Source organism: Musca domestica, unplaced genomic scaffold, assembly GCF_030504385.1.
Source record: "Musca domestica strain aabys unplaced genomic scaffold, Musca_domestica.polishedcontigs.V.1.1 247, whole genome shotgun sequence".
Taxonomy (NCBI): Eukaryota; Metazoa; Arthropoda; class Insecta; order Diptera; family Muscidae; genus Musca; species Musca domestica.
In genome coordinates, this window is record NW_026712275.1 from 704,025 (window position 1) to 717,770 (window position 13,746).

The 13,746-nt window shown below is 36.5% G+C and overlaps 1 pseudogene; it reads left to right on the top strand.

Moving 5' to 3' along the window:
- The window catches only part of LOC131802813 (fasciclin-3-like), an 88,469-nt pseudogene that overhangs the window by 54,825 nt on the left and 19,898 nt on the right, over positions 1-13,746 (top strand).

A 13,746-nucleotide genomic window follows, 5' to 3' on the forward strand; every position in this document is an offset into this window, starting at 1 on the left:
TGTTGATTTTAGCGACATTATTCACCGGAATTCTTTCAAATTTGGCATTTGATGTGCGTAATGAATACTACAGCCTATGATTGACAAATTGTCTGTGAAGGTCCACGTCTTCGTATAGCCCCCATATAAAGGTACCTCCCGATATTTCGATGATTTTAGCGACATTATTCTGCGGAATTGTTTCAAATTTGATATTTGAAGTTAGTAATGGATTCTACAGTCTAATACAAAAAATTGTCTCAGCAGGTCCACGTCTTCGTATAGCCTCCATATAACGGTACCTCCCGATATTCGATATTTAGATGATTTTAGCTACATTTTTCACCGATTTTTTTTAAGTTTCGCATTTGACTGTTGTAATGTCTTATGACAAAAGTTACCTATGCAGATCCATGTCGCCGTATCGACCCTAATTTAACAACTACATTCGAGTTTTTTAAGATTTTATTGTTTTAAGAATTGGAAAATTCGTTCCATACAGTGGAGAGTATTCAAAGTTCGGCCCGGCCGAACTTACAGCTTTTTTACTTGTTGTGGTCTAAAATTATTATTTCGAGGTGTTACAAACGGAACGTCAAACTTCATATACCCACCAAACAATGGTGGAGAATATAAAAAAGCATGCGAAACCATAATAGAAAATTTATTATGATTTATTTAAAGCTCTTTGGAAGAATTATAGGTCAATTTAATCATGAAAAAACATTTACTTTATATGGCCTAAAATGACTTTTTACTGCGATCCCCGTTAAAATAATGTGGTTGCTAGCTCAACATGTCATGAGTATTTTTGATAGGAAAGGTCGCATATAAAAACATGGTGATTTTGTAAAAAGAAAAATTTAGAAAATATCGGTCGGTTTTGCCGAAACACATATACCTTCCGCCAATGCCCATTGATCAAAATAAATGTTGACTTGCTTTATGATTATTTATATGTTGACCACGGATGTTGTCGAAGGTATAGGTAAATATTTATACCCTACACCACATAGTGGTAAGGGTATTATGTCTTTGTGCATTTGTTTGTAACATGGAGAAGAAAGCGAAATAGACCCATAGTTCCTTTTGATGATCTGCATAGCATTATACTCTAAGTCGATTTATGCATGTCCGTCCGTCTGTCCATGTAGTTTTACAAAGTACAGATCACATTAATTGCCCGATCGCGATGATATTTTGTATAAATAATTAATTTGACCCAAGGACGATCCCTATTGAAATTGGAGATAATCGGTCAAAATTTAGATATGACTCCCATATACACATTGTGAGATGAAAAAACTGCAACCAACTTCAGACTGCCGTCATTTCTAAGCCAATAGTCCGAAAGCTGTTAAAATTATTCCAGTGTCAACTCATTATATTGTTTACAAGGCTACAAAAGCATTTTGGAATTTTCCAGAAAAAAAGTTATTCGTGATGGAATTCAAGCGTGATAGTGTGATTTCTTTATATTTGGCTTGAAAAACACAAGTGGCTATCGTTGGAGCACTCCATCATTTAAATTTTAATAAATCTTTTGTGTCTCCTACCATCGCTCGTTACCGTGACGTCAAGGAAGTGGACGGAAGAAAACAGCAACATCAGCTGAAATGGTTCGAAAAATAAGGAAGTGTCTTGATCGAAATCTGTGTCGCAGTGGCCAAAAAATGGCTCGTGAGCTGAACATATCGCATATTCCATTCGGCAAATGTTGAAAAATAAGCTCGGAGTAAAGCCATTGCAATTCCAAAAAGTGCAAGAACTTACACTGCAACAGAAAGAAAATAGACACAAAATAGCTGAAGAGTTGCTTCGCTAAGCCGAAAATGGTGAACAGCCGAATTTTGTTTTCTCCAATGAGAAAACATTCGTTGCACAGCAGTTTGTAAGCAAACAAAATGATCATGTTTACTTGCCAAAGAGGTCAGCTTAAAATGTGCACCTTAGGTTGGCGACCAGAATTCAAGCGCCGGCCATTGTGATGGTGTGGGCCGCCATAACAGCCGATGGTCGGTCACTCTCCGCTCGTATTAATCGACCGTGGCATTAGAATAAATTCCGAATATTATTGCGTAAATATTCTGGAGGGTGTATTAAAGCCTTGGGCACGCAAACATTTTTTCTTGGACATTCCAACAGGACTCAGCACCATCTCACTCAGCACGCGCCTCCCAAGAATGTTTACAAAATTAAGTTCCTCGCTTCATTTCGAGCGCACAATGGCCAACAAAATCTACGGATACCAATCCGTTGGACAATTGTATCTGGAGTATTTTGGAAAGCTATGTTGGCACAACAAGCCGTTCGCCGGGAATGGGCCAAAATACCGTTGAGCAACATTTGGGCAGCGTTTGACGGTTTCATTGGCGGTTTCAGAAGCCCATATATCGTGCCATAGATGACAAATTCGTACAAATCTTAACTTATTCTAAAATATTATGCTATTTCCGACATTTTTGCTTTCATTCATTAAAATTTGAAAACATATGTTAAAATTATGGCGTTTTAGTTTGTTGCAGTTTTTTTATACCCTCCACCAAAAAAGGTACGGAGGGTATATTAACTTTGTCATTCCGTTTGTAACTCATCGAAATAATCATTTTAGACCCAACAAAGTATATATATTCTTGATCAGCGTAAAATTCTAAGACGATTTAGCAATGTACGTCCGTCCGTCTGTTGTAATCACGCTACAGTCTAAACGAATTAAGATAGGAAGCTAAAATTTTGCACAGATCTCTCTTTTGTCTGCAGGCAGGTCAAGTTCGAAGATGGGCTATATCGGTCCACGATATCGTATAGCCCCCATATAACGGTACCCCCGATATTCGGTATTTTGATGATGTTAGCCACATTTTTCAATGGAATTGTCTGAAAATCCACACAAAGAGTTCCTTGTGGGTACTTTATACCTCGGCAGAGAATAATCTATATAGGTCCACAATATCGTATAGCCCTTATGTAACGGTACTCCCGATATTCGGTATTTTGATGATTTTAGCCACATTTTTCAATGGAATTGTCTGAAATTCCACAAAAGGAGTCCCTTGTGGGCATTTTACCTCCCCAAAAAGAATTGTCTATATAGTTCCACGATATCGTATATACCCCATATAACTGTAACCCCTGATATTCGGTATTTTGATGTTTTTAGCCATATTTTTCAACGGAATGGGGTTCTTTGTACACAAGGGGTTCTTTGTGAGCACTTTACCCCCCGACAGAGAATTCTCTATATAGGTTTACGATAACGTATAGCTCCCATATAACGGTACCCCGCGATTTTCGGTATTTTTATGATTTTAGCCAAATTTTCCAATCGTATTGTCTGAAAATTCACACACGGAGTTCTTTGTGAGCACTTTACCCCTGAAACGGAATTGTCTATATAGGTCCACAATATCGTATATACCCCGTATAACGGTACTCCCCTATATTCGGTATTTTGACGATTTTAGCCACTTTTCCAATGGAATTATCTGAAAATCCATACAAGGAGTTCCTTGTGAGTACTTTACACGCAGAAATAGATTTGTCTTTATAGGTCCACAATATCGTATATCCCCCCATATATCGGCACCTTCCTATATTAGATATTTTAAAGATTTTAAAAGAATTTTTATTGGATTCTATTTTTTTGAAAATTCTCTAATTCGTTCCAAATGGTGGAGGGTATTAAAAGTTCGGCCCAGCCGAACTTACTGCTTTTTTACTTGTTTATATCTCACACTGTATATATTTGTTAGGCCTAGAATTATTATTTCGATGATTTTCAAACGGAATGACGAACTTATTATACCCTCCATACTATGTGTGGTGGAGGCTATAAAAACAGATCTCTTGTTTTATTGGTCTCAGAGTATTATTGAAACAATGTTTCATACCTCTTACCTCAAAACTGTTCTCGGCCGTATTTTTTATATTTAATTTAAACGGCGAGATAAAAAAAACTGCCACAAAGTCAAAGACCATAATTTTAATTTTTTATTTTTCTAAATTTTATTGAATGAAAGCAACAATTTTCGGAAATAGCATTAAATTTTAGAATAAGTTTAGATTAGTTCGAATTGATCAGCTTTGGCATGAATTATAGTCTTCAAACGGCTAATGAAACCGTCGTACGCTACCCAAATGTTGGTCTGCGGTCTTTTGGCCCATTCCCAAAATACTCAAGACATAATAGTCAAACGGAATGGTATCTGGAGATTTTGGTGGCCATTGTGCACTGAAAATGAAGCGAGGAACCTCATTTTGTAACCATTCATGGTTGGCGCGTGCTGAGTCCGATAGTGCAGAGTCCCACTGGAATGTCCAGGGTCTGCGGCCAAAATATTTGCGTGTCCAAGGCTTTAATACACCCTCCAGAATATTTTCGCGATAATATTCGGCATTTATTCTGATTGCACGGTCGATTAATACGAGCGGAGAGCGACCACCGGCTGTTATGGCGTCCCACACCATCACCATGACCGGCTCTTGAGTTCTGGTTGCCAACCGAAGGTCCACATTTTCAGCTGACCTCTTTGGCAAGTAAACACCATCATATTGTTTGTTTACAAACTGCTGGACAACGAATGTTTTCTCATCGGAGAAAATCAAATTCGGCACTCTTTGGGTCTTTTGAAAATTGCGGTATGTTCAGTGCACGAGCCATTTTTCGGTCACTGCGACGCGGGTTTCGAATCAAGTCGCTTTTTTCTTTTCAAACGACTTCTGCTGATGTTGCTGTTTTCTTCCGTCCAGTATCATGGTAACGAGAGATGACGAGACACAAACGTTTTATTCACATTTAAATGCTGGAGTGCTCTATCGATAGCCACTTGTGATTTTCCAGCCAAATATAAAGAAATTACACTATCACGCTTTAATTTCATCGCGCATAACTTTCTTTCTGGAAAATTCTCATCAAAATGCTTTTGTACGCTTGTAAAAAATATAATGAGTTGTCACTGGAAAAAATGTTTTTCAGCTGTCGGACGAGTGGCTTAGGAATGACAGCAGTCTAATATTTGTTGCAGTTTTTTATCTAACCCTTTATAGGGACAGAGTTGGAATGACAGCGAATGCATGCTATGTTGTATCTCATTTCATATAAATATGTTGTATTCTTCAAAGTGTGTCTCCATTTTCATATCTACAAAAGTTATCCATTTTCAACATAAACTATTTTAGCAGTCCTATTTGTGTCTATTTTAAGTCAGAACTACTTCGGCTATTTTTGGATTTTTTATTGGTGATCAAAATTTAAAGACAACCATATTTTCATTCTCATTCCAGTCGTACCCGCCCGAGATCCAATTATAAGCGGCATACGTTCACGTTACAAAGTTGGTGATATAGTGCGAGGCAATTGCACCTCTGGACACTCAAGGCCAGGTGCAAACATAACGTGGTATATCAATGGTTATGAGGTAAGTTTCGAATTCTCGAAATCTGACATTTTGCCAAAAAACGCAAAAAAATGCAAATTTAAACAAAAACCAAATTAAGGCTTAAATTGTAAACTTCTGTTTTATTCGCAACTTATTATTGAGCCAATAAATATGGCTTAGTGTTAAGTAATGTCCTGCTGTCCATTGTCCGTACAATTATTGCAGAACATAAAGACAAAATAACAAACAAACAAACAAATAAATACAAAACATCTGAATATTGTAAAACTAACTTCACAGAGAAAAATATTACAACAACAACAACACAAAAACACAGTCAAAAACAGGCAAATCTATGAAACATGGCATAGAATGCCTTTTATTCGGCCAAAGGACCAAGTTTTTGCCATTGCTTCGTATATCCGCTTTGATGTTTATTATACAATAGACGCGTATGTTGCCAGGGCGGGAAGAGTAGGGGAGAGTAGAATGGGAAGTTGTGGGGTTGCCAAAAATGTAAACAAGGCTTAATGTTAAATAAAACAACCATCTACCAAAAACCATACACAACATGAACAAAACTTTGTCTGGTTTTAAAGAGATAAAACAACAACGACAGCAACGAGCAACTAAACTCTATAATAACAGCAACAACAACAACTACCATGTTGGACCCAATGGTCAGGCAAACATATTAGCAACTTTCAAGTCCAACATCCAACCACCCAACCATCCGTCCAAACCAGCCCCCATGGCACTAACCAAAAACTATCCACAACAGCAGCCATAGCAAAACAGAAGTTACGAAATTGTCCAGAAACGAAGAAAAAAAAACCAAAAAAACCCGAATCCTTGTATTTCAACACAAACAGAAAAACTCTAAACAACAACAGAGGCAACAACAGCTAACGATGGAAATATAATTTAATGTCAACTTAAAGAATTTTTAGGTGCAAACAACCCAAATGTTTGCACTGCTCTCACACGAAAGTTATACGTTGCTCCATAGAGAATCATGTTTGGTAGGGAGGTGGGATGGCGGGAATACTTTGTTAAGGTGAGGATATTTTTATGGTAATTTTGTTTCTGTTTTTGTTTCCTCGGTTTCTTTTAATTTAAGGTGCAATGTCAAAACACGAAGCTATGTTAATAGAGGCAAATTATATGTAATATTGCCGCATAAACAATTGCATTAGCAGGTTAAGTCTCATAATTTTTGGCAAGGAAAAAGTTTTCGCAACATCATTAAGAGTTAAATCATTTTAAAATAAATTTAATTAGATCGTAGTATTAAAATATGGTGTGGGAGTAACTATGATCGTTGGATCTTAAATTTAAACAAATGTTACGAAGATATGTAATTGTACCGTAAGGAAATTCGAAACTTATAAATCACAATTGCTCTAAATACAACAAGTAAAAAAGCAGTAAGTTCGGCTGGGCCGAACTTTGAATACCCTCCACCATTTGAAACGAATTCGAAAACTTTCAAAAAAAAAAAAAATCCATTAAAATTTCAGTTAAAATCTTTAAAATAGCTAATATCGGAAGGTGCCGATATATAAGGGATATCCGATATTGTGGACCTATATAGCCAAATCCCTTTCAGGGGTTGAAGTGCTCACAAAGAATTTCAGTAGAATAAAAAATAGAATTTCAGACAATTCCGTTGAAAAATGTGGTTAAAATCATAAAAATCCCGAATATCGAGATGTACCGTTATATGGGGGCTATACAGTATCGTGGACCTATATCGACAATTCTCTTTCAAGGGGTAAAGTACTCACAAGAAACCCCTTGTATAGGTTTCAGACTATTCCGTTGAAAAATGTGGCTAAAATCATCAAAATACCGAATATCGGGGTACCGTTATATGGTGGCTATACGATACCGTGGATCTATATAGACAATTCTCTTTCAGGGCGTAAAGTACCCACAAGGTACTCCTTGTGTTGATTTTCAGACAGTTCCGTTGAAAAATGTATCTAAAATCGTCAAAGTACCGAATATCGGGGGGTACCGTTATATGGGGGCTATACGATATCGTGGACCGATATAGCCCATCTTCGAATTGCAGACAAAAGACAGATATGTGCAAAATATTATATTTCTGTCTTAATTCGTTTTGACTGTTGCGTGATGACAACAGACGGACAGACGACAGACATGGCTAAATCGTCTTAGAATTTTACGCTGAACAAGAATATATATATATACTTTGTTGGGTCTAAAATGATTATTTGGATACTCCGTACTATGTATGGTGGAGGGTATAAAAATCGGTAGGAACATCTTTATGTATTTATGTCAGAAGCCCCCTAATTAAGATTTCATTTAGCATTTTGACCAGGGACATTTGCTCAATATTTACGTACTCCATAGTGCTGTTAGTTGTCGTAGTCTATTTTATAGCTACATATAATCCAATGATCATCCAAAATGCCCCTTCTCAGACCTGTCGATTGGCTTCATTGGATCAGGATTTTTTTCTGTTTTTTTTTTTTTTTTTTGGTTCATTTGAATCCCTACATATTTTTCGATCATCTCCAAAAGCAAGAGGCCCCTCTGTATCTCCAAATTTAGACTCATCTCTGTGATTTGTTTGTCTACGATATTTGGTTATATTCGTCAATGAAATCAGCATAAACAAGTTAAAAAGCAGTAAGTTCGGCCGAGCCGAACTTTGAATACCCTCCACCATTTGGAACGAATTTGAAAATAAAATCCTTGAAAAATTCTTTCAAATTTTAAAAATAACGAATATAGCCGAATATAGCCGTTATATTGGTGTCTATACGACGTGGACCCACACAGGCATTGTTTGTCTTAAGTAATTACCAAATTCAAATTCGGAACTTGAAATAAACGGCGAATAATGTAGCTAAAATCATCAAAATATCGTATATAGGAAGGTAATGTTATATCGGAGCTGTGCGAAGACCTGGACCAGCATAGACAATTTTTTTGTCACAGACTGAAGTTTCCATTACGAACTCTAAATGCGTAATTTGAAATAATTCCGGTAAATAGTTACGCTAAAATCATCAAAATACCGAATATAGGGAGGTACCGTTATACGGGGCTATACGAAGACGCGGACATGCACAGAAAATTTTCTGTCGTGGGCCGTAGTATTCATTACGAACTGCAAATACCAAATCTGAAACATTTCGGGTTCATAATGTCGCTAAAATCATCAAAATACCGAATATCGGGAGGTACCGTTATATGGGGGCTATACGAAGACGTGGACCTGCACAAACAATCTTCTGTCCTAGGCTGTAGTATCCATTTCGAACTTCAAATACTAAACTTGAAACAATTCCGGCGAATAATGTCGCTAAAATCATCAAAATACCGAATATCGGGAGGTACCGTAATATGGGGACTATATGAAAACGTGAACCTACATGGCCCATTTACGAACTTAACCTGCGTACTGGAAAAATAAACATGTGTGCAAAATTTTAGCCATCTATCTCAATTCATTCGAAAGATAGCGTGATTACAACAGACGGACATCCCTAAATCGACTTAAAATTTTACGCTGATCAAGAATATATATACTTTGTTGGGTCTGACATGAGTATTTCTAGGAGTTACAAACGGAATGACAAAGTTTATTTACCCTCCATAGTATGGGGGAGGGTATAAAAAGCCAGAACTTCGCCTTTTGTGTATTTCGGATATCGCCTGTAAGTAATGTTGGTATTTTTTCAAACAAAAAGTAGTGGCCCATTCTACCCGATAACCTAAACTCTAACTTCATGTGAGATTTCGTGTCATTTTGTTACTATTTGTGACCTTTATAACGACTGTAAAATCAGGAAGTTGTAGGTCTATTTCATCCCCTAAATATATTGCGGACATATCTGTAAACAGCAGGCCAAGCCCTTCGTAGCCTATCCCTACCCTTGGAAAAATTTTTCGTGAAGATCGGACGATAATTGCAATCTTTATATAATAACCTCAACCTGTGTTGTAAGGTAAAAAAAAATATTACAAAATACACACCTCAATATTTTAAGTCAAATTGAAAAAATGGCATGCGATAAAAAATATGAAAAATAAAAATATGTCACAAAATACTACAAAATCTATATTAACATCATTATTGGCATTTTTATGCGATTTGTTTAGATTTTATGTTTTTATTCCAATAGGGCATTCCGAATTGACAACATTTGTCAAAATCGGTCCAGCCATTCTTGAGATATAAGCATTCTAGCTAACATCCCCTTCCTTTTTATATGTACATTGCATATATTTCGCTATATAAATCCGATACATTTACTATTGGTATCTTCGTGACGGTCAGAATTGACCTGTTCGTCTATTTGGGATTTCGCCGGGTTTAAAAATATTCGCGGTTTAATGGGAAATTTGACTGTAAATATTACCCGATTACTATAAAAATTGGAAGGCTTCTGCCAAGTTCTAAGCTCTAGATATATGCTAACTTCCGCGTCGATTGGTCTATAATTGCGACCTGTAGAACAACTGCAAAATCAGGAAATTTTCACTTTTTGGTCCATTTCAACCAACAAACATTATGCGATAATCTCCAAAAACAATAGGGTTCTATTCTGCCCCTAGCCTCACCCCCATTTTCAATTTCGTGATGATCGGGCCATAATTGCGACCTATAGCGTGATTACAAATTAACATGGATAGACGGACAGACGGACAGACAGACAGACATACACAGCTAAATCGACTCAGCTCGGCGAGATAGGAAGGTATATATAGTTTTCTATGTGGGACATAATTTGTGCCCCAATCAAACTTATAATACCCCCAACACAAAGTGTTGTAGATCATAAAAATGTAAGCACTTATGAATCAGTTTCACCTGCAATCAATGATCTTGCAAAGGAACATTATATTTTGAACGCGTCTTATGGGGGTTTCAAAAAAAAAATATATATATATCAATTAAATCCGAAAATTGTTTATTAAAAATATCACTGTTTTAGCATTCAGCATATCCAAGAGCTACGAGTAGGTACAAGAATTAGTTCTTCTTAGCTGATCTAAATATCATAAAACAAATTAAAAAATCACATACGCTCATCACACAATCATTTATTTGCATATTTTTATACCCTACCCCACAAGGTGGTCAGGGTATTATGTCTTTGTGCATTTGTTTGTAACAGGCAAATGGAAACGAGATAAACCCAAAGTTACTTTTGAGGATATTCATAGAATCACTTTCTGAGACGATTTATGTTTGTCAGTCCGTCCGTCTGTCCATGCTTTTGTGAACAAAATACAGGTCGCGTTTATTGCCCGATCGGGATAATATTTTGCACAAATATTTTATTTGACCCAACGACGAGCCCTATTGAAATTGGAGAAAATCGGTAAAAAAAAATAGATATGACTCCGATATATATCTTCAACCGATTTCGGGTTAATTGTGCACAAAATGGCCAATATCAATCCAATTGACCTGAACTTTGGCACAACCGACCGAATTCAGTGTAGAAGCAAGTACATCAAATTTTGTATAAATTGGTTCAGATTTAGCTATAGCTCCCATAAATATGTTTTATCTGATTTTGTGGTAAAGTCCCTAATAACCGTAATATGCACACCACCGCAATGATATGTGATACCGTACATCAGATACAGCTCAAAAATACCTCTGCAAAATCTCATCGAGATCGGTTCAGATTTGTATATACCTTCGTTATATATTTATCCACTAGCCATATAATAGTAACGGTAAATATTGTCCACCATATATGTACTTTCAGCCCGAATTGGATAGATTTTTCATATTCAACCGAAGTTTTCCATTTGGTGAAACTCGGTTATGTATATTTATTGCTCCAGTAAATATAATGATATAAGCCATATCATGCACTATACAGCGATATTATTTAGTACTAGGTGCACAAAAGCCTTCGTCAAATTTGATGAAAATCGATTCAGAGTTGAATATAGTTCGCAAATTGTGACTACTCTAACGCTATGATACACATTCAAATAAGGTTCACCGTTGGTAGATCTACTTCATATAAATTCCCAAGATAAACTTACGCGTAGTGGTGTGGGGTATTATATAGACGGCACGGCCGACTTTTTACCTTTCGTTACTAAGTTTTATTTAAAAAAAATACTCGAGTAAATAGAACAAGTAAAAAAGCAGTAACTTCGGCAGGGCCGAACTTTGAGTACCCTCCACCATTTGGGACGAATTAGTTAATTTTCAAAATCACATTGAACAATGTGGCTAAAATCATAAAAATACCGAATATCGTAAGTTGCCGTTAAAGGGGGGATATGCGATATTGTGGACCTATATAAACAATTACCTTCCTCGCAAAGTATTCCTTGTTCCTAAATTCATCTGAATATCGAATATCCTGCGGTACCGTAATATGGGGGCTATACTTTATCGTGAACCGGTATAGGTGATTCTCTGTCAGGGGGTAAAATACTCATAAAGTACTACTTGCGTAGAATTTCAGATAATTCCATTGAAAAATGTGGCTAAAAATATCAAAATACAGAATATCGGGAGGTGCCCTTATATGGGGGATATACGATATCGTGAACCAAATATATCCCATCTTCGAACTTGTCCTGCCTGCAGTCAAAGTACAGATCTGTGCAAAATTCTAGTTTCCTATCTTAATTGGTTTTGAATGTAGCGTGATTACAACAGACGGACAGGGCTAAATCGTATTTTAATTAGAATATATACAGGGAGAGAAAAAACATGCAACAAAGTCAAACGCCATAATTTTTAAATTTTTTACATTTTTGAATGAAAGAAAACATACGAACATTTTTGTCATAGGCTGTAGCAACCATTACGAACTTTAAATACGAAATTTGAAATAATGCCGATAAATAATGTCGCTAAAATCATAAAAAAACGAATATCGGGAGGTACCGATATGGAACCGATATGGCCCATATAGGCTGGGCCATGTAGGCATATAGGTTGCCTACTGATAAGCTATGCATGTATGCAAAATTATTCTTCTATCTCCATACGTTCGAAAGATAGCGTGCAACATTCGGGCAGCGTGTGACGGTTTTATTGGCCGTTTGAAGGTCGGAATTCGTGCCCAAGGTGACCAATTCGAACAAATCTAAACATATTTAAATATTTGATGCTATTTCCGACATTTGTTTCTTTCATTTAATAAAATTAAAAAAAATGTAAAAAATATGGCGTTTGACTTTGTTGCAGTTTTTACCTCACCCTGTATACATATATATGTTTGAGTTGCTTTATGGAGAAGATTCATCTAATACTGATAAAATATTGGGATCAGAAATATTTAAAGAAATCCTAGCATTTATTTTCAATTTTGTGCTAATATTGTTAGCCAAAAAGTAAACTATTTGTGAAAGAAGTGACCACAAGGAGTAGGCCGATAAATTCCATATCCACATCAGAAACCAGGTTGAGAGAAAATTTTAGATCAACTCTGAAAATAATCTCTGACCTGTTTCGCAAGTTAGGAGAGGTATAACTATTGAAAATTGTGCTCCGTTGTGGGGGATGTACCAGAATGGCTGGGTCGATTTCTATCGTCTTTACACTAGATCTTGCTTTAGCAAAAATAATGGAATACGTCAAATTTGAAGAGAATCGCATGCTTAGTTCGCATGATCGTTTTACTATTCACAATTTTTGTGGAAGGTACAAGGAGGAGTAAGTAAGTTTTAGTAGAAGTATCGATATGCGCGAAGGGAATTGGATGCTTATTTCGCATTCTATGAGCGTATTGGTCATAGAAAATGTTTGGAGGGAGGGGGATGGAGGGTTACCAGAAGGAGTGGACCGATACATTCAGATCTTGTTTTAATAGTTATGGTTATTAACGGTTATTCAAAATGTTGGAGAGGTACCAGAAGGAGTGGTCTGAAATATTTCATTTTCCCATCAGATCTTCTGTAGGTAAAAATCTTCAGATGTGCTAAGTTTCAAGCCAATCGAGTTCTTATTTCGTATTTTATAAAAGTTATAATTATTCGAAATTCTGACCCTTTGTGGTCAGGTACCAGAAGGAGTTGATCGATGTTGTCCATTTTCGTACCTATGTTTTCATTTTCGGGGATATAATAAGATTACTCGATTACAGGTTTAGGGAATTAACTAATTGTCTATTAAGCATTGGCCCCTAATATTACAATATAACAACCATCTCCCCATACCCACCCTAATGTACACACTCATTTCTACTTGAAACCACAAATGTCCTGCTTAACGTGTTGTCATAGCTAGTCACCATCCACACATATGCTCTCAGCGAAGAGGCAAAACTTTTCAACATTTATGTTTTTGTGTTTTGTGTGTGGCGAAAGAGCTGTTGCTTTAGTTTTGGTTTCGTTCATTCGTTGGTTCGTTCGTTCGCTGCTGTTT